Here is a 24,210-nt window from a genome sequence, read left to right on the forward strand (position 1 = left end):
TGTACTGGTTAAGAGTGGTTAAGAGCAGTAGAATCGAAATCTGGTGAACTGGGTTTGCTTCCCCGCTCCTCCACATGCAGCTGCTGGGTAACTTTGGGCTAATCACACTTCTCTGAAGTCTCTCAGCCTCACTCACCTCACAGAGTGTTTGTTGTGGGGGAGGAAGGGAAAGGAGATTTTTAGCCACTTTGAGACTCCTTAGGGTAGTAATAAAGCAGGATATCAAATCCAAACTCCTTCCTTCCTTCTCCCTGACCCACAAAACACAATCCCTCCATCTTCCCGGGTGCTCCTAGGCTTAAGGCCCAGTGCATGCATACCTGAGTTGGCAAGAGATTTGTGCATGGTCTAAGCACATGAGGTGGAATTCAGTGTAGTGCTAAGTGGGGAATGCATGTGGAGAACTTGGTCCACTTGTAGAATTGGATTTTTCCATCCTTTTCTCCAAGAAGGCCACTTCCGCCTAAGGTATTGGCGGTCAGGCATTGGTATTGTTCTGTAGATGGAAGAGGGGAGGTAGCGCCATCACCTGCCCCAGATGTGGAAGGGTAGTCCATTAAAGGATTCTGGGGGGCATGGCCCTGTCTGAAGCCTAAAGAGGTTAGGGCCCAAGGCACTCCTCCTAGCAGTGACCCCTGGGGAGTTCTTAGTTGATGTGCATCAGCAGCACTCCCCCTACTGGTGGTTAACCCTTCCCGGACTTCAAGCAGACGGGCTGGAGTCAGATATAGTCGGTTAGGACCAATGCCTAAGCCAGTACCGCTCTTCACCTGTAACCAATAAAGTTGTGGCCTTTTTTTAGCCCATTAACCTTAATATTTGTGTCATGTGTCATTATTTCCACCTGGGGGGGGGGGTCGGGAACTCGCCACACAACATGCTCCCTTATTCCATGCACACAACAGCTTAGTTGAATCCTGCCCATTGAGTCTGACTTTTCACAAATGTCCAATTACATATTTTAATTTTTTTTTTAAAAAAAGGCCTCCATGGGATTGAGTAATCATGCAAAGTCCCCAACCTACAAGTGACAGAATCTCTTTAGTGGACTGGGCAGGGGGCACCCATGTTGCTCCACCATCAGGCAAAGTTTATTGGTGATCCATGCATATAGGAACTGAGCTTTGGTGATGGAGCATCATGTGATCATGTGGGTGATGTTTGCACCATTCAGTGATCACTCTAAAGAGTCAAGCAGCCTCGAATCCCTTTCTCAATGAAAAAAAAAAATTACCCAAAGCTCCCACCTTTTGGATTTCAATAAAAAGTTTCTTTTTTCTTTTCTTTTTGCAAAACTGCCCTCCCCCGACCCGCCACCCTGCAGATCAGCACTAATTGGAGGTGACATGGGATATATGCCTTCCTTGGTCCAAATGTCTGGAAAGGAGAGTATCTATTGTGCTTTTATGTTTATGCCTGTCCTAAATAATAAAGAAAAGGGGAGTCTGACAGCCACAACACTATTATCCCAGTGGGAATCCCTTGCAAAGAAGATAGAAGATAAAGCTGTGTTTTTTTTAAAAAAGCAAGGAATAAAAAGGATAAAACAATACAAGTCTGCAAGACTTTTACTGAAAGATTTTTTTTCCTTTTTAGTATATTTAATACACTGTGAAGAAAATGCATTCTTGCTGAAGGACATTTCCTAGATCTGAAAATGAGAAATTAAATTGCTCCATGATATTTTGATCATTATCAGGTTGGAGACAGTTGCTAAGGTTTTATACTGAAATATCCATTTCCCACATAATCCCCTCTGTCCTTTCATCTCTTCAAGCAGATCTCTCCTTAGCCTTGTGGCTTCTTCTTTCAGGAAAAAAAAGAGGGGAAGAATTTTGCATTTAGAGTTAAGCTTTAATGGAAGATTTCATCTTCTTCAGAGTTTTCAGAGGCTTCTCCTCCACCCCCCCCCCCACTTACATAACTGTTGGGCATCCTGTTGATGAATCTAGAGAAGAAGCAGAAAGGAGTGGAGGGGTGTGGAACGGAAGAAAAGAGTGACGAATAAAGACAGGGGTGAAGAGAAGAGGGCTATTAGAGACTGCTCTGGTTCAGTTTGTATTTTGATGCAGACTAAACTAATCCACATACCCTCAACCACTGCATGCAAGTAATACTAAGTTGGACAGAGGGCGTCCACAAGTAGAGGCCACCGTGGGGACATGGTATATTACAAAACAGCTGCCATGGGTATTTGGCGTAACACAAAATGGCTGCTGTGGGGTTGCAGCATAATCTTCATAAGATGCCACATCTATTTATTTTTTAAAAATATTTTTATTGGATTTTATATTTTCATCATTATCACAAGCATGTATAATACAAAAAACAATATCGAAATCCCCCTCCCACCCATGGCTTCTCCCAACTTCATCTTCTGGTTTGTTTGTTTTTTGGTACATTTATTTCTTCTGCTTATTTTGTTATTCTTAATATTGCACTCTCTTATTGGAATTTTTAATATTCTTATCCTTCTAACCTCTATTTTAGTTTTCATTGTAAGTGTTTAATCAAACCCTGCTAATGAGTCCATTTCTTTATAATATTTTTGTAAATAACACATAAATGGTTCCCAGTTTTTTTTTAAGTCTCTATTGTCTTTATCTCTTAATCTCTCAGTTAGTTTCACCATTTCAGCATACTCCATAATTTTTTGTTGCCGTTCTCCTTGGTTGGTACCTCATCACTTTTCCATCTTTTGGCTAGTAGTATCCTAGCCACAGTTGTGGCGTACATGAAGAGTTTCTTCTTCTCTATAAGATGCCACATCTAAAAGAGCAGAGAAAGAGATGGGACCACAAAATGATGCAAGCACAATGGGGATAAAGGCATCAGGATGTCTGAGTTTTAAGGGAACTGCTATTTATTATTCTACTACTGAAATTGTGCTTGAAGTGGTTTTTGATAAATTGGTGAAACACTTGTTGTTTGGGGGAGGCATGGAGATGAAGGAGGGCAGCAGGAATTTATTGAGGAGGGAACACTCACCAGGGTCAGGTTTTTATCCGAGCTGGGGAAAAAGAGGGGCTTAGAACATTGCCTCTCCTTTGAGGTGGGTTTTTTAAGACCCCAAAGTTCATGATTTGGCTGACTCTCCCCAGCATTTCTAGACGTTTCTGGGATAAATTGAGCTAATATAAGGCTGTGTCCTCTTCTGAGAGGTGATGCAGTTTGGGCCCAATTGAAGAAGTACAGTGGTACCTCAGGTTAAGTACTTAATTCATTCTGGAGGTCCGTTCTTAACCTGAAACTGTTCTTAACCTGAAGTACCACTTTAGCTAATGGGGCCTCCTGCTGCTGCCATGCTGCCGGAGCACAATTTCTGTTCTCATCCTGAAGCAAAGTTCTTAACCTGAGGTACTATTTCTGGGTTAGCGGAGTCTGTAACCTGAAGCGTATGTAACCCGAGGTACCACTGTATATGAATAAGCACCAGCAAAGATAGGGAAGAGGTAGACCTATTCAGGGAGGAGAGGCCACCAAGAACATATTGTCCAACTCCAACCCCTTGGAATTTGAATTGGCTAGTCCACAAGTCCACTAGCTTCCTGTGTTGCTAGAGGCAATTGTGCAAGTTCTACCTCATGTATGACCTGGCCAGTACAATGTATCCTAAATCAAAGGGGAAGATTCCATGGCTTCCCTCAGCCTATTAACTGTTATTAGATTTTCTTCCTCCTCAGTGTGAATAATTAAATGGCTCAATCACCAATGTTCATAGGAAGGACTTCTGGACGTACCGATGACCAGGCTCCATTCAATTACTTCTAGGGCAAGCTTCCTCACACTTCTACTTTATCATCATCCTTCAAGGAAGATAATGAGCTCCCCCCCCCCCCACTTTCCCAAAGTATTTAACTTGTCAGCCTAGCATCATTACAACAGTTTTGAGGAGATCAATGGGAGCAAATTAATCTTACTGGTACAGTATAATAAGGTTCAAAGCAATTCTTGCCTTCAGAGGTTTCTCCAAATTATTCTTTTGATGTAATCGCTATTTAGGCCAGTGGCTTGAAGGGACTGATAAGGGAAAATGGTGGATTGCTCTCCCCATGGTTTGTGCTAAACATTCCTAAATAGAAACAGCTCACTAGGTCAACAAGCATATTTTATAGCTCGGATTATACACTGATACCTTTCGTTAAATAAAAAGCACATTAAATATGACTAGTAAGAGCTAGCACACACACACACACACACACACACACACACACACACACACAAAATAAGGAAGTTTTCTTTCAGAATATTGCTCTTATGAGCCAAATTATTCCATGTTTCTGCCACAACATAAACCATGTACAGTTAACATATGGAAATCACAAGAGGCTCTTCCAGATATACTACTTATCGTGCATTATTCCTGATTTATTTGCGGGGAGATTAGATGATGCTGACAGCTTAGTGAGCATTCATTCTGATTTGTTTGTAGGGAGGTTAGATGATGTAGCCTCAATGCAAGTGTTATGCCATACTTTCCAGTGCATCCCCCCTTTCTTTAACACAGTAAATCTGAACTTTGGGGGAAGACCGTTTCTTACACAAAAACCTCCCATTCTTTAGTGGATTGCACCCTGAATTTATGGGTGTGTGATTGAAACCCACCCCAAAATAGTGGACAGTCTGGAAGTGCTCAAGATTTGTTGAGAATGGCAACTAGCTTAGTGTTGTCTCCTTTTTTATGAGACTAGGGAGAAGGACCCTAAGCAATGGTTGCGTGGCAAGACCCTCAAGCCAACCCCCATTAGCATAAAGAAATTCACACACAGAGAATTTTTGTTTAAGGTTATTGGGCAATTTTTTTGGCCACAACTTTATTGATTGCAGGAAATAAGAGCAGTATTTGCTTAGGCATTGGCAAAAGACTATCTCTGACTCCTGCCCCCTTTGCAGGAAGTCTGTAAGGGTAAACCACCCAAAGGGAAATTGCTTCAGGGGAACCCACCTGCATCTCCCCTGGTGTTCCCAGAGGCCTGGCATGGCCCTAGCCTCTCAAGCAGAATTCGGACAAGATCCAGGCCCCAGATTCCTTTAATGGAATACCCTTGAAATGGAGGGGCAGGCGATGGCCGACCTCCCCTCCTCCACTCAACAATAAGCCAATTCCTAATCGCCAAACCTTATAAAGTTGTGACAATTGCTAAGAGGTAGGCAAAAACCAAGTGGCCCATGCCAATTCGCCAAATGGAAAAATTCCTACCGGCCCAAGAAGGGCAACCAACCGAAGTCCAAAGCAAGGCCGAAGGACACTTAAATTAAAGGGAGGGTGGGCAGGTGTTTGGCAGCGTGAAGCAGGTGCTTGCCACACGTCACGCTGCTGCTTTTATACATCCCCCCACAATCACCCATTCATATTGATTGGGCAATAGCCCTGGGTGATCATGGTGCCACCCTTGCATGAGGGTGATGGCTCCACCCACGCCAGGGTGGGGGAGACCGGGTTGAGGGCCTGCCCGCAACCAGGGACATCTATTAAGATGATCCCACCTATTAGTCGTGCTACACATATAGACGCAGGGGAAGCGGGTCTACACATATAGACGCGGGAGACGCGGGTGGCGCTGTGGGTTAAACCACAGAGCCTAGGACTTGCTGATCAGAAGGTCGGCGTTTCGAATTCCCGTGATGGGGTGAGCTCCCGTTGTTCGGTCCCAGCTTCTGCCAACCTAGCAGTTCGAAAGCACAAAGTGCAAGCAGATAAATAGGTACCGCTCCAGCGGGAAGGTAAATGGCGTTTCCGTGTGCTGCTCTGGTTTGCCAGAAGCGGCTTAGTCATGCTGGCCACATGACCCAGAAGCTGTCTTTGGACAAACGGCGGCTCCCTCAGCCAATAAAGTGAGATGAGCGCCGCAACCCCAGAGTCGGTCACAACTGGACCTAATGGTCAGGGGTCCCTTTACCTTTACCTTTACACATATAGAACTAAGGGAAGCAGAGCAAAGCGTTCTGAAACCTTGATCATATGAATGGTGTTAATCCATCAGCTCAAACTGGCTGAAACCTTACATTACCTTTGGTGGTTTCTGATTCTACTCGCCACCCACTATTTCTGCTAGGAAAGCACCTTTTAAACCTCATTCTTTCCAAATAAAGATTTCTTTAATGAAGTAGGGTTTGTTGTATGCAAAGTAGGAAAGATAAGATTGTTTCCCAAATTGACGGCCCTGTGCTCAAGCACTCGTGAAATGTTCCCGCTTTGTACCTGGTAATTCAAAGTCTCTGGAAGATCCACTCTTGGAAAAGATAAATTGGAGCTGTTTTGGTTGGGCTAATTGAAATCACCAACCTCCCAGGGATTTGCTTCTCAGCATTTCCCTAGATAAGCCCAGGGTGCCACAGCTTTCCATCCACATGTCGCGCTGAACTGCCTTATCTCTTGCATATTCCAATTGTCAATGTCATTAAGGCTTTGCTCATTTCAGGAAAAAACTCGTGCTGGATAAGTAAATCAAAATGCACACACAAAACAGGCACTTTAATTACTTCTCCGGGAATGTGCCAACTTTACAAAAGAAGGCAAGGATGCTACAAGATCAACCAAGAATTGGTTTGAGAACTTTCAGGTGAAGGGATCTCATTTGCAAAGCAAGAGCTGATACAGCAGCAGAGTGACAAAGAGGGTGTGCTCTCTGCTGTGGGAAGAGTGCCTTGGTCAAATCTCTCCTCAGCTGCAAAGTGAGCTCAGTGGACAACAGGGCATTGGCAGAGCACATGCTTTGAATGCAGAAGGTCCCAGGTTCATTCCCTTGCAGCTCAAGGTTTAGCTGGGAGTATGCACTCAATCTGAAATATTGGAGAGCGGCTGCTAGTCAAGTGAAGCTTCAATGGTCTCACTGGGTATAAGGCAACTTCCTATGTTCCCACAAGCTAGTTGAGGGTGGGGGGGGAGTGAGCCATTATTCTTCTCTCAGCCTCATTGCTTCCTTCCGTTTTTAGAAAGAGAAGAGAAATGTTGATGTACAGGCTAGCTGCAAACATTACCAAGACAATTGCTGCAAAACACTCTAAAGGTAACTGCACCAAGTTCAAAGTTCTTGTGTAGGCATACAAAGCCCTGAACAACTTGGATCCAAGATACTTTAAGGACTGCCCGACCCAATCACTGAGATCATCCAGAGGTTGATCAATCCCCAAGTTATAGAAGCCCAACAGGCCTCAGTCAGGAGTTGGTCAAATAGTGCTGCTGGTCCCATGCTGCAGAACACTCTGCAGACAGAGATTCTGCAGCGATCCTTGCTTTTGGCTTCCAGGTGTCTCTTGAAGACTTTATTATGCCAACAGGCCTTTGCAGTTCAACATGCATGCCCAGCAGTGCTCTAGAATCTTGTAGAAGGCAAGGAGCTCTGGGTCTGCTCCAGAAATGCTAATGTCTTAGCCTTCACTTGTTGATGTTCATGTGCTCTATTTGTGTGCCTCATCACCAGAGGCCTTTCCCATGGCACCCCACTTTCTGAAGTTAGGAAGCAGATGGCAGCCACTGAGTGGCAGTAAATGGAATAGGGGAGCAAGTACTGTTAATTTAGCCTCCCCCTGCTCCATTGTCCCCACTGCCTCTGCTTCTCTGCTGCCTTCTTTTATGGTAAACAAGGGTTCTCTCCCTCCTGTTTACAATCAGCCTCTCTGATTGGTTGCTGTCTAGCCGGCTTGCCGACCCTCCTCAGAGCCAGCTATGCAAAACTGTGTGCCCCATGAGCCTCCATCAATCATTTCTGCTGTATACGTTTGACTTTTCCAAGCAATCTGACAAGGGGAACAGGGAGGAAGAAGTGGATGAAATAAGAAGCATGGTGACAAATAAGCTTGAGTAACTGTAGCTCTTAACTCAAGGCTGGCTAACCTTTCGGGGGGCTGGGAACTGCATTTGTTCTTGGCAATCAGTTGGCAGCTGTATGCTTATAGCAACTGTGGCTATCCTGACACACACTCGGATGCATACACACCACATGCATGTATACACCACCTTCTGGCTCTTCAGATAATCGGTCCAGTGAATGGGAAGGGGACAACTTCCAATTCCATTGTGGGGCTGTGTTTAACTCTTTCTGCCCAGCCCCATGCTGTTGGGAAATAACTTGAGGAAGACCAAGTTAGTCCTGCAGTCCCACATGTGTGGGAAACCACAAAAGAAAAATGGCTGACTGCCCAAATTCTAAACAATCACGGGGCTTGACTCACTTTCTAGTCAAAAGAGCCCCCAGCAGAGTTTAAAACAAAAATATGTGCAGCATTTGCAAATCACGGGAAATATAGGTTGTTAAACTTTGAAATGTCCCACCAGGAAGTGCTCACAAATGTGCTCCCCTAACTTTAACTGGATGCACCCTTCCATTGCCTGCTACTGCAAGTAGCTTATATCCTCTTAGCACACATACCCCATAATTGTATTTCATAAATAAATAGCAGATTATCATTGCCACCACGTTCTTATGAACTGCTTCCTATTCAGCAATTTTCATATTGCTGACAAATAACCATCCATCTTATTTTTGAGTGGCCAAATGCCTTTGGCCTGCCCTAACATTTGTCAGTTGACATGCTTTCTAAATGTCTAGTCAATCATTTCTCAGTTAATGTATCTCTATTCTGAAATAATTTATCAAGCAGATCAATGGTGGCAAGTCACTGTGTACCCCGTTTTGCAGTTTGTTCCAATAAAGTGCAAAAGAGCAGCAGGATAAACGTAAAACCACTCACCCCTGTGCTTTCTAGGCATGGGACAAGCGGAAATGTAGATGAGCCCTAAGCTAAAGTCATTTTAACTTGGAAACAGAATGGGATGGAGTGGGCTATCAGTGGATCGGTCCTATTCTCTTGTACCATTTGGTAATGGATGGAGATGGTACCTTAATAAAGGACCTTATCTGGGCCTGGCACACAGCTGTCACCCACACTGACATTCCTTTAGAACATTTGTCATTGGGCAAGCAGGTGAAAGGTGGTCTCCTGGTGCTCAGGGTTCTTTATTGGTCCAATTTACTTAGGAAGTAAGGTCAAAGCTTAGTGATGCTGTAAAAGGGAAACGGTTGTAAGGAGTCAAACGGTATTAATATGCTCAGCATGCCAACCTGTATCCTGTGTTAGCTGTTCTGTATTTTGTAACTGATGGAATCCCAATGAAAAGAAAAAAAGAAGGAGGGAGGGAGGAAACTACGGGGAAAGCATAGTTTAACTGCTAGTGAAACACACGTCCCACCACTGTATCCTGAGGTCTGATTCAGAAATGATATATTAATAGCTGCATAACAGCATCTTGATGCCCACAAATACACACACACACACACAACCTGGCAAGGTATCTAGGTCTCAGCATGATCTTGATGATGAAATACAAAAACAAGCCAAGTTAAATATCAATCTATAATAATTATTTTTTAACACTCTCAATTCCCAGTAAGGTAATACAAGAGATATTCCATCTGCAAACACAATATCTATAAACATAAGTCTGTTTGCAAATCACAGGGAGTTTTATCCTTTCAAATTACTTTGCTGAGTGACAGTAGCTATTTAAACCTGGCTAGAGGGGATTTTGCCCACCCCAACCCAGAAGGAACGTCGAGTGGGCAGTGTGCTACTTTGTACACTGTGAAGTTCCCAAGGTACTGGTTAGTTTCTTTCCTGGAAAAAAAAACAACCCACATATGTATCTTGCTACTGATCATGAAGGAGGATGTGCCTAACTTCACTATACAAGGGACTACTGGTCTCTATCAACTCATGTCTGCACCCTCGTGTAGCGATGAGAGAATTTGTCCATTTTAGTTTCTCTCTGTTGCTCATTTTTTTTCAGTCTTAAGTTCAGTTCTCCACATTTCCACATCATTTTTACTTTTTACATCCTCATGAAAATTTATCAGTGAATTTCTCGCAATGTGCACATCTGTATACAATTCCCCTAATATACAGAAGAACCTGCCCAGTTATTGAGCTTCCTTAATAGGTCCTTCTACCTTCTGCCTGCTGAACTGAGGCAGATGATGAGCAGCAATCTAATCTTTTCAAGCATAATAATAATAATAATAATAATAATAATAATAATAATAATAATAATATATTTCTACCCTGCCCATCCCCAGCCACTCTGGGTGGCTCCCAGCAAAAAATTAGAAATACATTAAAGCTACTCTGGGGTGGCTCCTATCTGACAGCAAGCCATGTGAAGGCCTTGGCATTTCCTCAGGCTATAAAAGAGTCCTTTAACATTGTATCACTTTGGTCCTTTCCCCCAACCCTCCAGGACAGACTTGGGGGTGCAAAAGTGGCTGTAGAGGGAGGGGAGAATTAGTGAAAAATCACCTCTCTTGCTCTGCTGGTAGGACTCTAAGGTTGCTCCCTCTAAAGAAGCCTAGTTAGTAGGATCCAAACCTATGACTGTTTTGACACCCCAAGGTCTGAGGAAAAACCTAAAACTAAACCCATAACCCTGTGGGGTCTGAAATATATTCACTACTCAGAAGAACATTAATCTTGTGGTTACACCAGTCATTTTTTAAAAAAGAACAACAACTAAATACTCACAATTCTGGTGGAAATAGAAATTGTGTCAACTATTAACTTTTCTCAGTGCCACTCAGTGAATGTTTGCTATTACTTTTGTCTCATTTCTTTGTCTCTCCTTCATGGATTGGCCATATGGGGTTTTTTCCTCCTCTCTGGACTGGCCATGTTGGTGATGCTACACCACCAGTGATCACCCATTAGCCAGGATGAAATCACAACAATATGGTAGCCAATTAGATCCGTTTGCATCATGTTATCACTGGCAGAATGTGATGGCAATGTTTCTTGGATCACATGGGTGACCTCATGCTGCCAAGAACCATGCAGTGAGTGGTATGATGTCACAGTGCTATAAAGCCAATAAGATACGGCTTTCCTATTATTACACTGGAGATGACAGTGAAAGTGAAGTAAAAGAAAAAGCAAACATTTTCACAGGTAGCAAAAGTGAGTGGTTCTGAACTGGCTCTAGTCTTGATACAGCCTTGGAAGTTTCAACACCCAGGTCTTGTCAGTTCCTCAAAAAAATAAAATAAAATGCTTACTCTACATAACACACCCTTCAACTGCTCTAACCAGTGACATTCTTCTATTTTAGCAACTTTTTATTGTGTGTAAGTTCCATTAGAGATGAAATTATGGCTATTATTCTTTACAAAAAAAGGAATCATTTCATGCTTGCTTTAAGCTGCCTCAGAGATATCACTATTCTATATTGCCGCTGCAGAATTGCCTATACGTCTGTCTACCCACTGTGACCAATATTTCTGAAAACCTCATTTTTGTGTGTGTGTGTGTGTGATCACGTTATTTTCTGCTTTGACATTTTCTGGTCCCCTTATCTGGATCAGTGTTTTCATGTCAAAATAAATCTTACAATTAAAGCGCACAGCTGGAATGCAGGACAATCGTGTCACCAACAATGAGGGTGACAATGTATAATTTACGCTCTGAGTTTTACACAAGGAAACAAATTGACACTGCGGTAATACTGAAGTGCATAAATGAGTTTCATAATTTTTTTCCCGTCAGATCCAACCATTATTATAGCCTTTGCATCTTTTCCTCACTATTTTTCCCCCAGATGAAGTTAAATACAGTTCCCCTTCTTTCATGCACTTGCTGTGAGCAGATTTTTCTTTTTCATTACCGCATTTGGCATTCAAAGTTATTCATTGGAGAACTAATCTTAAATCCATTGAAGCTGGTGGACTTGTGTTGGGGAATAGATTGTATCCTGTGGCTTCTTTTTGAATTATTCAGCTTGCCTAAGATCTTGGCTTGCCGACCTTTGACAAACTGGAACGTTGGTCTTCTGCTGCAGCCTCAGAAGGATGAGAACTGAGTGGTGGAACTTCTGGATCATCTAAAGCAGGGAGATCAGCAAGCCAGCAGAAGTGACTGGAGAGCAAGTAGAGTGATAGTCAATGACCAATGCCACTGAGTGCAACTGGTGGGCCCCAAAGGGGTGTGTGTGTGTGTGTGTGTGTGTGTGTGTGTAAAGTGACCACCAGTGGACTGTTTGATGTCATTGGCCTACTTAGGAAACTGCTGCCCACTCTGCAGCCATGCACCTGGGCACTGCCAACCCTATCAATCCTGTCTCTACCACCATACAAAGCTGCTGGTGAAGGTGTGCATCCTGCCATTGAGTTGCCTCTTTCTGGTGGCTATTGTACCTTCTTTAAAAGTGAGGAACATGTCCAAAATGACTGGCCAGCTTTTACAAGGTGTGACTGGAAAGTACGGTGAATGGTCACAGAAATCGGACAGTGATAAATATTCGAACATAGATACCTTACAGGCCTCCAAAGTAGGCCCCCTCTGACACAATGCACCACTGACAACGTTCGTAGAACTGTTGGAAACTTTTGGAGAAGCCCCTTTTTCATACTGCTTTCAGTTTCCTCATCACAGCAGCTTGGACGTGTGAAATGTTGGAAAACCTGTGCCCTTTCAGTGCAGATTTCAGTTTTGGAAAAAGAAAAAAATCCAGTGGGGCCAGATCGGGAGAATGTGGAGGGTAGGACAACTCAGTAACCTCAGTAGTGATTTCACGTGGAATATGCAATTCTTCCTCTGATCCCACATCAATAACTCATGAACTCTATATTTGCCACTGTTCTGCTCGTCGATGCTCTGCTAGACCTATGGTCATGTTTGTTGCCCTTCACGGAAATGCTTAAACCACTCATACACTGTCTTTCGAGTTACAGCTTCATCTCCTTACGCAATTGTGAGTATTTTGTGGGTTTCCTATGCCGATTGTATGTTCAAATATTTCTCGCTGTCCAATTTCTGTGACCATTCACCAAACTTTCTGGTCACACCTTGTAAGTGCCAGAGGCAATCCTGAGTCTCTGTTGAGTGCAATGGTATGATGCGCACATTTTCAAGCACCTGTTTATCTGGGTGCGATTGCATGTTGCATGTCACATGGGGCTGCCATATCTTTGTATGAAATAGCATAATACACTAAATATCATCAGTTACAATTCCATACATTATTATATAGATATATAAATAATATTATTGCCATAAGACATATATTTATAAATTACTGTATTCTGTATAAACTCTTTCTAAATGTCAATATATTTGTCCAAACAATGCCTGCACCGATAAGCAGTCTGTTCGTATTTTGCGAGTGCTGTCATGTCATCAATCCATTGATTAAAGGGGATCATATCTTTATTCTTCCAAATCATCAATACCAGACTTTTGGCCACCATTAGGACATGTATAATCGAATTTGTTGTCCAGTTGTCAGCTTCCATACAATAGGTATATAATTCAGAAGGTTTTCCTCTGAAAAATTTTGGTTCCCCATCCTACATATACCCACCTACAAAATGCTCATTTAAATACACCCTAGCTAAAGAAGCAAGGTGAACCTTTTCTGTAGTGGTTTTCAGCAACTAGGCTTTGCAACATGAACATTCATGTCAGGATTATCATCTTAATCATTCATCCATATGCATGTTATGAAAAGTGACTGCCAGTTCATCAGAGGATTGCCCCAAGGGTTAAGCTGTGAGAAGAACCCCCTTGATGCGCCACACATCTATCTATTACCCTTTCGTTTCACACCCTTAAGCACCGAGTGAACTTTTGATGTGTTGGCATGCCCGCTTTGGTTTCTAAATAGGTAAGAGAGGCATTTTGTTTTTCTGCACTTTTTAACCTGTCTTACAGGTAAACTTGTATGTTGTATGTTTGGTTTTCTGAGTCAGCAGTCATGCAGATATCCTTATCTGGATATCCAACAAGGGCCGAGCCAAAAGAGTGATGCATTTTGGTCAATAGCTCCCCTTGCTTGGTTGATTTTTCAGTTTGGTTCTAAAAGTGACCTGCATGTTGACCTGTTGAAAGTGATGGTGTTAATGATCCAGAAACAATTGTTCACTATTAGCGAGCCTTGTTTGCTCTTCAAGGAGCCATAAGGTAGCCAATGATGGTTTGTTTTGCAGCCTTGTGGCATCATCAAAATGGTCCCTGATTGGCAGGGATAATATAATGAAGAAAAAGAAGCCCTAACAAATGGGGTAAAAAAGAGCACCAGAACAGCAGAAGGCTGGAGGAGTGAACTGGCCATGAAAAAAGGCGAATATTCTCAGAGGCAGAAATTCAAGAGGCCCAAACCACATATTTGCTGCACCATGGCAACCATGGGAAAGTGGGCATGGGAATAGGCATGGAAACCCCTAACTAAATGCACAGAGGTAAGTGTCATACCTGTTGCTGTACCTACTTTGGCTAAAAAATGTTTCACCCCTGGTGTATAGTGTGGTCAGAGCTTGCGAGTCCTCCTGGCTTGTGGCTTTTGAAGATATTTACCGTATTTTTCGCTCTATAACACGCACCAGACCATAACACGCACGTAGTTTTTAGAGGAGGAAAACAAGAAAAAAAATATTCTAAACGAAATAGTGGATATATGATTTTTGTGGTTCATGCTGTGGCCACAGACATGTGATCTGACAGTGAGTTTGGAGTAGCCCAATGCAAAAATCCTGAGGATCCATGTGGATCCATGCTTTGTAACCACGGAGGAGGGAAGGAAGGGGAACCATGGATTCTCTGCTCACGACTGCAGCAGATCCCCCCCGCCACCCGCAGGCATTCGCTCCATAACACGCACAGACATTTCCCCTTACTTTCTAGGAGGAAAAAAGTGAGTGTTATGGTGCAAAAAATACGGTATCTCCAGGCCACAAATGGAGCCCTTACCAGAAGAAACATGACAGCAGGCCTTGAGGATCTATGAGCCTCAGATATGGCAGAGGGGATCAGAGAGTGCTGTTCTGTGCAATGCCCTCCAATGTTGAACTGGATGATGTTATTGTGGATGCAGCAGACATCTTGAAAGAAAGGAAGGATTAAAAGAATTACAGAGCTCTCATGCAAATACGACATCTCTAGCTACTAGACCAGCTTTCAGTACTGAATTTATGTTGGAAAGGAATCAAAAGATTTCCTTGTTTCCATTAGAAAGCAATATTTCAATGTGATGTTTTCTGATCAGAAGCCACATGGCTGCAAAGATGGACCATTTCCAGTATAGAGAGGATGTAAACAAATGGCAGATGATTAAAAAGAAAATAAATTTGACTTTCTACAAATTGTTTAAAGGAGCAAATTATCGGGCAAAGAGTATATTCATCAGACCATTTATTCATTTATTTTTTAAAAAGCCTTATTCCTGAAAATTAGACTTCTTTTTTTACTAATGTCTCAAAAGACAATGGAATGAAAGCTTAATTCAAGGTATAACACAGACAGACACTAGCAACCTCAAAATGGCATTACATCTGTCCTGAACTGATAACAACCAGGATGTTCAGAATAAAGGCAGGGATTGGGCTTTAATCTCCCACACTGTGTTCCAGAAAAGCAAGCAAACATTATTTGAAATCTGTGTCTGTTGAAAAGGTTTCCTCCTCGAAATGAACAACAGGTAACAACATATATTGGAAAAGGGCAAAACAATAAAGCCACGGAGGCAGAGGGAGGAAAGGAACAACAAAATGGGCATAACATTGGTACTAAGATATGTTTATAGAATTCCTTTCCTAGGGAGGTCTGTTTGTCCCTCTAGTTCCAATGATCAGGTTATGAATGGTGTTGCTTATGAAGCCAGAACATCACCACTCATATCCAAGGAACAGACATCAGTGGACTTGGAGAAACAGCAAAGTTTACAGAAGAATGGCAAAAATGGGGGAACCCTTGCTGGGGGGGCAGGACCACTAAAAGAGCTCAGTGAGGATGAAGCATGCTCAGTGGGCATAGAATGCTGACTCAAGAGTGAAAATGGAAAAACACAGAGAGGGAATGGAATGGAATCATGAGGATAAACACTCCAGACAGCAGCATATTGTTGCAGATCCTGCATATCAATGAAAGCCAGCATGGCATAATGGTTAGAGTGCTGGACTAGGACCTGGGAGACTAGGGTTCGAATCCCACTCATCCATGAAGCTCACTGGGTGACCTTGGGCTAGTCACCATCTCTTAGCCTAACCCAGCTCACAGGGTTGTTGTGAGGGTGAAATGGGGAGGATAAATGTAGTATATATATGGAATAAACCAGTGCTTTTTCCTTAAAAATAAATAAATGTTTAGGGGTACCCTCATTTTCCTACTCATATTGAAATACTGCCCCTCAATAGGCCAAACTTAGATTCACAAAATGTTTAGGGGTATGCGTACCCCTGTGTCCCCCCAGGAAAAAAACCCACTGGAATAAACAAATAAATATCAGAGCCATTCTCCCTTGGCTTTTAGGATACTGACAAACCCTCTCATGGTTCCAAAGGCTCCTGAAGGAGATAGTTGAGGTCTGACCCAGCTGATGATAATGGACACAGGTTAGGGCCAAACTACATGTTCTGAAATTAAGGCAATGCTTGTCTGTTACAAAGAAGCCATTTGCAAGGGCAAAACAGGAGATGGCAGATGCTGTACCTATTGTCCAAGCCTCTCACTGCCTGCAGCTTTAGTCTTGCGCTGCCCTCTCCCCTCCAGCAATGTTCCCAACATGTGCTACTGGGGGAAGACCATAGGAGAAGGCATTGCTGTGTAGGCATTCTAATGTAGTCATGCTCATTGATGTCTGTGGTTTACTATGGGTAAAAGCAGACTATCACACTGTATGTTATTGTACAGCTCTACTATACTTTGTAGGGGGTTTCTACTAGACCAGTGGTGGGGAATGTGTGGCTCTCCAAAAATTGTTGGACTACAACTCCCATGCTGGGGGGGGCTGGTTGGAGTTGGAGCCCAACAACATCTGACTCTCCACTGCTGTACGAAACTCATATTGCCAAGTTACTCTAGTGCCACATCTGTGAACCTTGGAAGTGTATCAACAACTTATGGAAGGTAGAGTAGACTGCCAGAGCAAAGTGCTAGCGTGTGGCCTGAGAACCTGGACTTTCCTTACAGTTCCAAAGCTTGGTTGTTTCTTTATGTTTACCCTAGGCTCTCCACTAAACATCAAAGCCAACAGGATACAACTGGAGTTAGGTCTGTGCAATGCAGACCTTGAAGGAAGCAAAAGCTTGCAATCTGTGGACTAAAATTAGCATTCACTAGGCAGACCAGAACCATATAAATGTATATGTATGCTATAAGATAGTAAAGAAAAGAGAACGCAGCAAGATTAAAAAAAAACTACATCCACAGCAAAGTGCATTTATGGTTAATTTTTCTTTTGAGTTCATATTGGTAGTGGAGGGAGGAAAATCTGGGTCAGGGAGTTCCACTCACTTGCAAAGAGAAGCAGCAGCCACTCTGCATAAAGGACTATAGCATTTTTTTAAAAAAATAAAATATCTGATATAAAGATGTTGAAGCCAAGGATCCAAAATCTAGTATAGATAAATGTATTATTTGGTATAAGTCAAAGTTTTATAACAACAAACTTACATTTTATTCACCACAAAATCCTTTCTTTATTGTTTGCACATCCCATTTTTCCTCCAGTGAGAACAAAATAAACACCTAAACATGGTGTCCCTTTCCAAATGTTTAGGCCATGTGCCTTTTACCTTACCTATTTTGTTAGCCACTCTGAGCATGTCTTTGGGCAGAAAAAGTGGCCTGTACATTTTGACATAATTGATGGCCTATGACTATCCTATGAATACACAGTAAAGTCTTACAATGTCATTTTGCTTTATGGCTCATTGGGAATAATTTATTATTGCCATTTACAGGTGCAACATTATTTTTCCTTGTGAAAAGTAAACCTCTTAAAACATGTCAGGTATACATATTCTAATCAGAGTTGTAATGTTCAACTGAATGACCATTTAGATTAGTCCATTAAAACAATTTTTAATTGACTAAGATGTTGCTCTGGTTATTTAGACAGCAGCGTTTTAGTTTTTTATATATGCTTCTAAAAACTGAAGGTGGCAAGCACCATTGTAAAAGAGGTGCCCTCCATTTTCTCATACAGATGAGTTCCTCCTCTAAGGCGCAAATAATGTTTGGTTCTTACTTCAGAAATATTGTTTACCCAATATGCACATTTGTGCATATTTCATTACTCGACTAAAACTCACATGATTAATCGATCAAAATTTCTGTCAACGGGTTGCAGCCTTAATTGAATGGACAGTATGTTATTCATAAGTTGTTTGGTTTTTCTTCGGAATTCTTCATCCCTTCCTCTCTCTCTCCCTCCATCAATACTTGCTTTGAAAACAGAAGATCAGCCTTCCCCATCAGTCTTTCCCAGCCTGGTACCCTTCAGAAACTTTGGACTACAGTGCCCATGTGTGCCAACCACTATGCCCAATGGTCAAGGATTATGGGATGCAGCAACAACTGATGGGTCACCAGCTCCCTCCTCCCAGTTTAAAATAATCTCATGTAATAAACATTTGGAAAGATCCCTGCCTCGGGCTTGGGTGAGAGACTGCCACTTAGAGCATGCAATGTTGTGCATAGATGGGCCAGTCTTGGCAATGGGGCAATCTCCACCACTGCACCAAATGCATTTTCTAATCCAGGGATGTCCAACAGGTTGATTGCGATCTACTGGTAGATCCCCGCAAGGTTTTGGTAGATTGTGGTCGATCTCTGGCTCCCTTTCCTTAGTGTCACTAAAACTGACTCCTGCCCCACCCTGCCCTCCATTGTTGTATGATCTATGGAAGGGAAGACGAAGCTTTCTCTGTGCTGCTGTTTTGATCCATAGCGATCTTTTTGTGAGTGACTTTACCCCTTTGCCCCTTGCCTTTAACCCCCCCATGAAACTTTCTCCTCCCCCAAAAAAGCTGTAACTTTGAGCTGCCCCCCAAAAAACGGGGCTTTTCTCCTCTGTAAAACAAGCTCAACAACTTTGAGCTGAACCCCCCCCCCCCACGAGGTTTTCCTTCCTCAAAAAAGCTCAACAGCTTTGAGCCGAACGCCCCCAGAACGAGGGTAGATCACTGCCAGTTTTTAATTCTGAAAGTAGATTGCAGTCTCTTGAGAGTTGGCCACCCCTGTTCTAATCTGTTCTAAATCCAAATCTTCATCTCTTGGTTAAAATTGCCATCATCTCACATAGTCAGGCAGAGAGATTGTACCAGCAAGTCTCTCCCCCCATGCTCTCAGACATACCAATGCGCATTCACAAAGAGACAGATGGCATTTTCCTTTTCCCTCCCTCTTGCACTATAAAAAGGTTTCAGCGGTCAGGGAGAGGTCTTGGGTTAAATGTGTTGTGGGCTGAGTAAAAAAAAGAAAAAAGACCGCGGGTAGTGCCTTTCAGGGGGGAGGAGTGCTTAACTGCCTCCTGCAATATTCATTTCATTTTGATACAATACCTTGGGAAGGTTCTGATTTCTCCATTTCTTTCATGAATGGGTCATCTGTCTCTCCAGTTGCTGCTTCATTCACAAAGATCCTTATGCAATATTGATGTCACACTCCATAAAGGCAGGAGGGAACTTTCTTTCCTGCAAATGGCAAAAACCTCACCGTAACGTCCAGGGATGTCTGAAGCATATTTCCAAATATGCCAAAGAGGTTCACTATGTGTAACAAACAAGAAATGCTGCATTGCAGCATATTTTCTCATTATTCAACAACACCGAAAGGGGAAAGGAGACTACAATCTTGCCTTTGCCTAGCCTTGGCTCTGGGTTGGGACTCTTTGCTCTGAAGAGAACATCTAGAGCATCATCCAACATAATGAGCAGGGTTTCAAAGTCCCACATGAAGACCTGCACCCAATGGGAGGGTGAGGTTGGTTAGGAATGAAAGAATGGGTCAGACTGCCATGTTCCTCCATGTTACTCCACACACACACACACACATTCATTTTGCCCCTCAGTGCTAAGGTCTGATTATGAGGCTTTGCACATGTCGAAGATGCCAGTGAAAGATGAAGCAGATGGTGGGCAGAGATGAGGGAGAAACTCATACAGTTTGCATTTTAATCAGAGTCGGTCTAACTCACACATCCCAAACCAACGCATGAACAGAGCTTATATTTCGAAGATCACACCTCTCTGGATTTTTTTGTTGCGGTACCCCAACCAAGGAATTCACGCCCAAAAACATGCACATTAGGGGGAAAGCATGTGCACAAATGGTAATATAAGATGTGAAAAAATGTGACATAGTGAATTGAGCAGAATGGAAGGTGAGAGATGTAGGGTGCCAGATTTGGAGCTTGCACGGGGCACCACTGAAATATGAAAGACCAAAGTCTGCCACTGATGTGTTAATTAGTCTTAAGCATATTCCTTATATGAGGTCTTCTATCTTACAGGAATTTTGTAGAGTCCCTGAGGGCAACCATTGTGGTATTTGCTTTTTTTAATAATAATTTTTATTAATTTTAACATATAAATTATAGTACATACCACAAAACTTCACCACTTATACAATCTTTTTTTTTGGACTTCCATCAGCACTTCTGCTGATACACCGTTTTGACCACTTCTTATACATTTCTTAAATTCATATTGCCTTTAATTATCTTAACTAACCATCCTCCCCTTTATCCATTTTTGCAATAGTTCCAATAACACACCTCACAAAACTTCTGGCAAACCTACAAACGTAGTCTGATCATCACAATTACTTTTCAAATAGTTTGTAAATTTTCTGTGAATTTCTGGTCCCGCAGATTTCAAATAGTTCCTGTTAGTTTATCTCGTTCTGCATATTCCATTAATTTCATCCTCCATTCTTCTTTCGTCGGTAATTCTTCTTGCTTCCATTTTTGTGCCAATAATATTCTTGCTGCCATTGTTGCATATAAAAACAGCTTATATTGTTTTCTGTTTATATCACTTCCTACAATGCCCAGTAAAAATGCTTCTGGTTTCTTTATAAATGTATATTTCAACATTTTTTTTCAACTCATTGTATATCATTTCCCAGAAGCTTATCACTTTTTTACATTCCCACCACATGTGATAAAATGTTCCTTCTTTTTCTTTACATTTCCAACATTTATTGCTAACTTTATACATTTTAGCTAATTTAACAGGTGTAATATACCATCTATACATCATTTTCATCACATTTTCTTTTAAGGCATTGCATGCAGTAAACTTTAAACCCTCTTTCCATATTTTTTCCCAATCACTCAGCTGTATATTATACCCAAAATCTTTAGCCCAATGAATCATAACCGACTTTACCTCCTCATCCTTCACCATTGTGGTATTTGCATCACAGTGGAGCCTAGTGCATTGGAACAAATGGGACATTCAGCCTACCTTCATTCACACACACCACCCCCCAATCTGCCTGCCTGCCTTCTTACAATTAGCCCGGGGCACTGCCTGGCAGCTTCCTTCTCCTTGTAGTCTCAATGTTGCCCTTGTAGTGAGGAGGAGGAGAACAAAGCTTGAATTAACTGACTCTGCCTGCCATTGGCTCTGGCTCCACTCACTGTTGACCTGTCTATCAGTTCTAATGGGCACCAGCCACCACTGTGGCATCACATACATCTCGGCCATATTTATTTCCTGCAGTTTAGCTCTGCTTCAGAACTACATGATCCTTGCACAAGACCCTCTCCCTGTGCGTGAGCATCTCATTACAATTTCCACATAGGCATGTACTGTATGCCAGTTTTAAAAATGGATGGAAGCGTTCCTCTGGGGCCAGTAGTGGGAGATGTTCCTTTTAGAACATTAGCTACTCTGTATGGCTAAAGTTAATGAGCCACTTTATGTCAGGCTCCCAAAGCCATTTATGCTTGTAGCCTTTCAATTAGCTTTGTTGATGAATCAATTAATACAGTTCAAGCCTTTTAGAATATTGTGAGTGTGAAAGCTGGGTTTTATTCTTTAGTCACCAGGAAAACGTAGCATTTCAACTTTACAAACTGCTCTGAGTAGAACTAAGCCAAGGGTATTCATTTATTCACAATTGCTGAAAACTGTTTTTCCTTCCTCCCTTCCCTTACCTACTGGTCAATCTGAAATATTCACCAGAGCTACCGTGCATTGTGGAAATAATATAATAATAATAATACCTGAAGGAGCGTCTCCACCCCCATTGTTCTACCCGGACACAGAGGTCCAGCGCCAAGGGCCTTCTGGCAGTTCCCTCCCTGCAAGAAGCAAAACTACAGGGAACCAGGCAGAGGGCCTTCTCGGTAGTGGCACCCACCCTGTGAAACGTTCTCCCACCAGATATCAAAGAGAACAACAACTACCAGATTTTTAGAAGACATCTGAAGGCAGCCTTGTTTAGGGAAGTTTTTAATGTTTGATGGACTCCTGTATTTTAATATTTTGTTGGAAGCCACCCAGAGTGGCTGGGGAAACTCAGCCAGATGGGTGGGGTATAAATAAATTGTTGTTGTTGTTGTTGTTGTTGTTGTTGTTGTTGTTGTAGCAGTAGTAGTAGTACATCGCCCATCTGACTGTGTTGCCCCAGCCACTCTGGTCCCCTTCCAGCATATACAGAAACATAAGAAAACATCAATCATTAGAAACTTCGCTATATAGGGCTGCCTTCAGATGCCTTCTAAAGGTTGCATAGTTACTTATCTCCATGACATATGATGGGAGGATGTTCCACAGGGTGGGCACGATAACTGAGAAGGCACTCTTCCCGGTTCCCTATAACCTCACTTCTCTCAGTGTATGACAAAATGATGTATGACGAAAAACAAAGAATGTCATTTGCTGTCAATCAGTCCATGTGATGTAAGTGCTAAAGCTCACTAATATACTGCAATGTTTCCTGTGTGTAAAGCGGCAGCAGACCATGTACTTCATTTTACCTTATTTGGTTGCATAAGCCCCTGTGAATACATTGCCTGCCATAAATAGTGCTGCCAGAAACCCCACACACATCTCCTGTATTTTCTTTTAACCACAATTTTTTACTGCTTTTTTTGTAATTGTGTAAATGTTGCATGCTGTATGTTTTAATGATTTTTAAAAAACACACAGCAACAAGAAAAACAACAACAACGCACACCCCTCAATTAATGAGAAAATAAATTGCATTCAAGTATTATCAAACAAACACATTTAAGGTTTGGAAGAATTGGCAAGAATGCCTTTTCCCCCAACTGGCTCACCATTATTCCCACTTGGTCATAAATTGACTACAATCAACTATCAACTTTGTCACATATTGGCAGCTAAGTTACTTAAAGCACAGGCTAATGGATTTCTGATTAATTTGAGTCCATTGCATCACAAAGGCAAAGAACTGGTCTCTATTATTTACAGACTGGTCTCTTCATGGGCCTTAAATCTTCTTGGGAGAGGAATCTCAGGGGAAATCACTGTGTGGTCAGCTAAGCCTGACAAATCTGTTTCATCACATGCGAGGTAATTTTCCCTCAGAATTCTGCATAGATGGCATCATATACCTGGGCAGATGTCTCATGTCACATCACAGTCAGAACAGAATTGCTAGCGGGGCTGTGGGCTCTGGGGGACATTTTTGCATTGTTCTGGTCTCAAGTCTATCAAGAAATATATGAAATAATTAGATGACCTGTTTAGGCTTCTCTGCAACCACCTCACAATGATAAAGGAAGCTCAAACTCTCACAACCCTAAATAAATTATAAAGGATATGGGCGGGGGGGGGGAATGAAGCCTCTTTCGCAGGGGAAGAAAACTTTTGAGAAACTGGAGGAGAGATTTCAGTGTGGCACTAGTCATAATGTACTTGATATGGAATATCACAGAGGGTGGAAACTCTCTTGCACTACCATGAGAAGGGTTATCCTTAATGATGTGCCAAAAACATTTGAATGAAAATCATTTTAAATAGGAACATGCTTTAATTCAGCAATCGGTTCTCATCCCACCAGGCTTTTCAGAGATTGATGAAGAGCTGCAGATATAATTTTAAAAGGGCTGCTTTCTGTTAAAAAAAAAGAAGTGATGTTGGAATGTCAGAGTAATTATTCAGCCTAAAATAACAGGGTGACATAGTCTTCATAAATTACTTAGCTCACCTGCAATAGCAGGCTGCCAAAGTTCTAATTCTCACTACTTAAGTGCTTCAGAATATTTTTTGCTTCTGTCCTCCGGAGACAGTTGTAGATGGATTTTACCTTTGAGGAAGGTCATATGTCTATTAGAAAACAGAACTCTGTGCTTTTATTTTTTATTTTTAAGGGTACATCTCACTCTTCTTTTGTACCCTTCCCCTGCTACTAGATCGAGTCTCTCCTTGCCAAAACACCATGACAAGTGTAAACTTCCTGTCCCTTGAAACA

General features: G+C 42.2%; 1 long non-coding RNA gene across 5 annotated transcripts in view; it reads right to left on the reverse strand.

The window, feature by feature from the left end:
* Positions 1-1,715: 1,715 nt before the first annotated feature.
* The window catches only part of LOC310708036, a 30,357-nt gene continuing 7,862 nt past the window's right edge, over positions 1,716-24,210 (reverse strand). The window contains exons 1-5 of one of the 5 annotated variants that reach the window (XR_014526812.1): positions 23,351-23,446; positions 21,153-21,333; positions 19,323-19,454; positions 18,072-18,204; positions 1,716-1,948 (exon numbers count right to left, since the gene is read on the reverse strand). This is a non-coding gene — a long non-coding RNA (uncharacterized lncRNA). Of the gene's footprint in view, positions 1,949-14,778; positions 14,862-18,071; positions 18,205-19,322; positions 19,455-21,152; positions 21,334-23,350; positions 23,447-24,210 lie in introns of those variants that run through there. The other 4 variants (XR_014526811.1, XR_014526813.1, XR_014526809.1 and 1 more) reach the window with 4 other exon arrangements.

The sequence above is a fragment of the Podarcis liolepis genome, assembly GCF_965112155.1.
Source record: "Podarcis liolepis genome assembly, chromosome: 5".
NCBI lineage: Eukaryota > Metazoa > Chordata > Lepidosauria > Squamata > Lacertidae > Podarcis > Podarcis liolepis.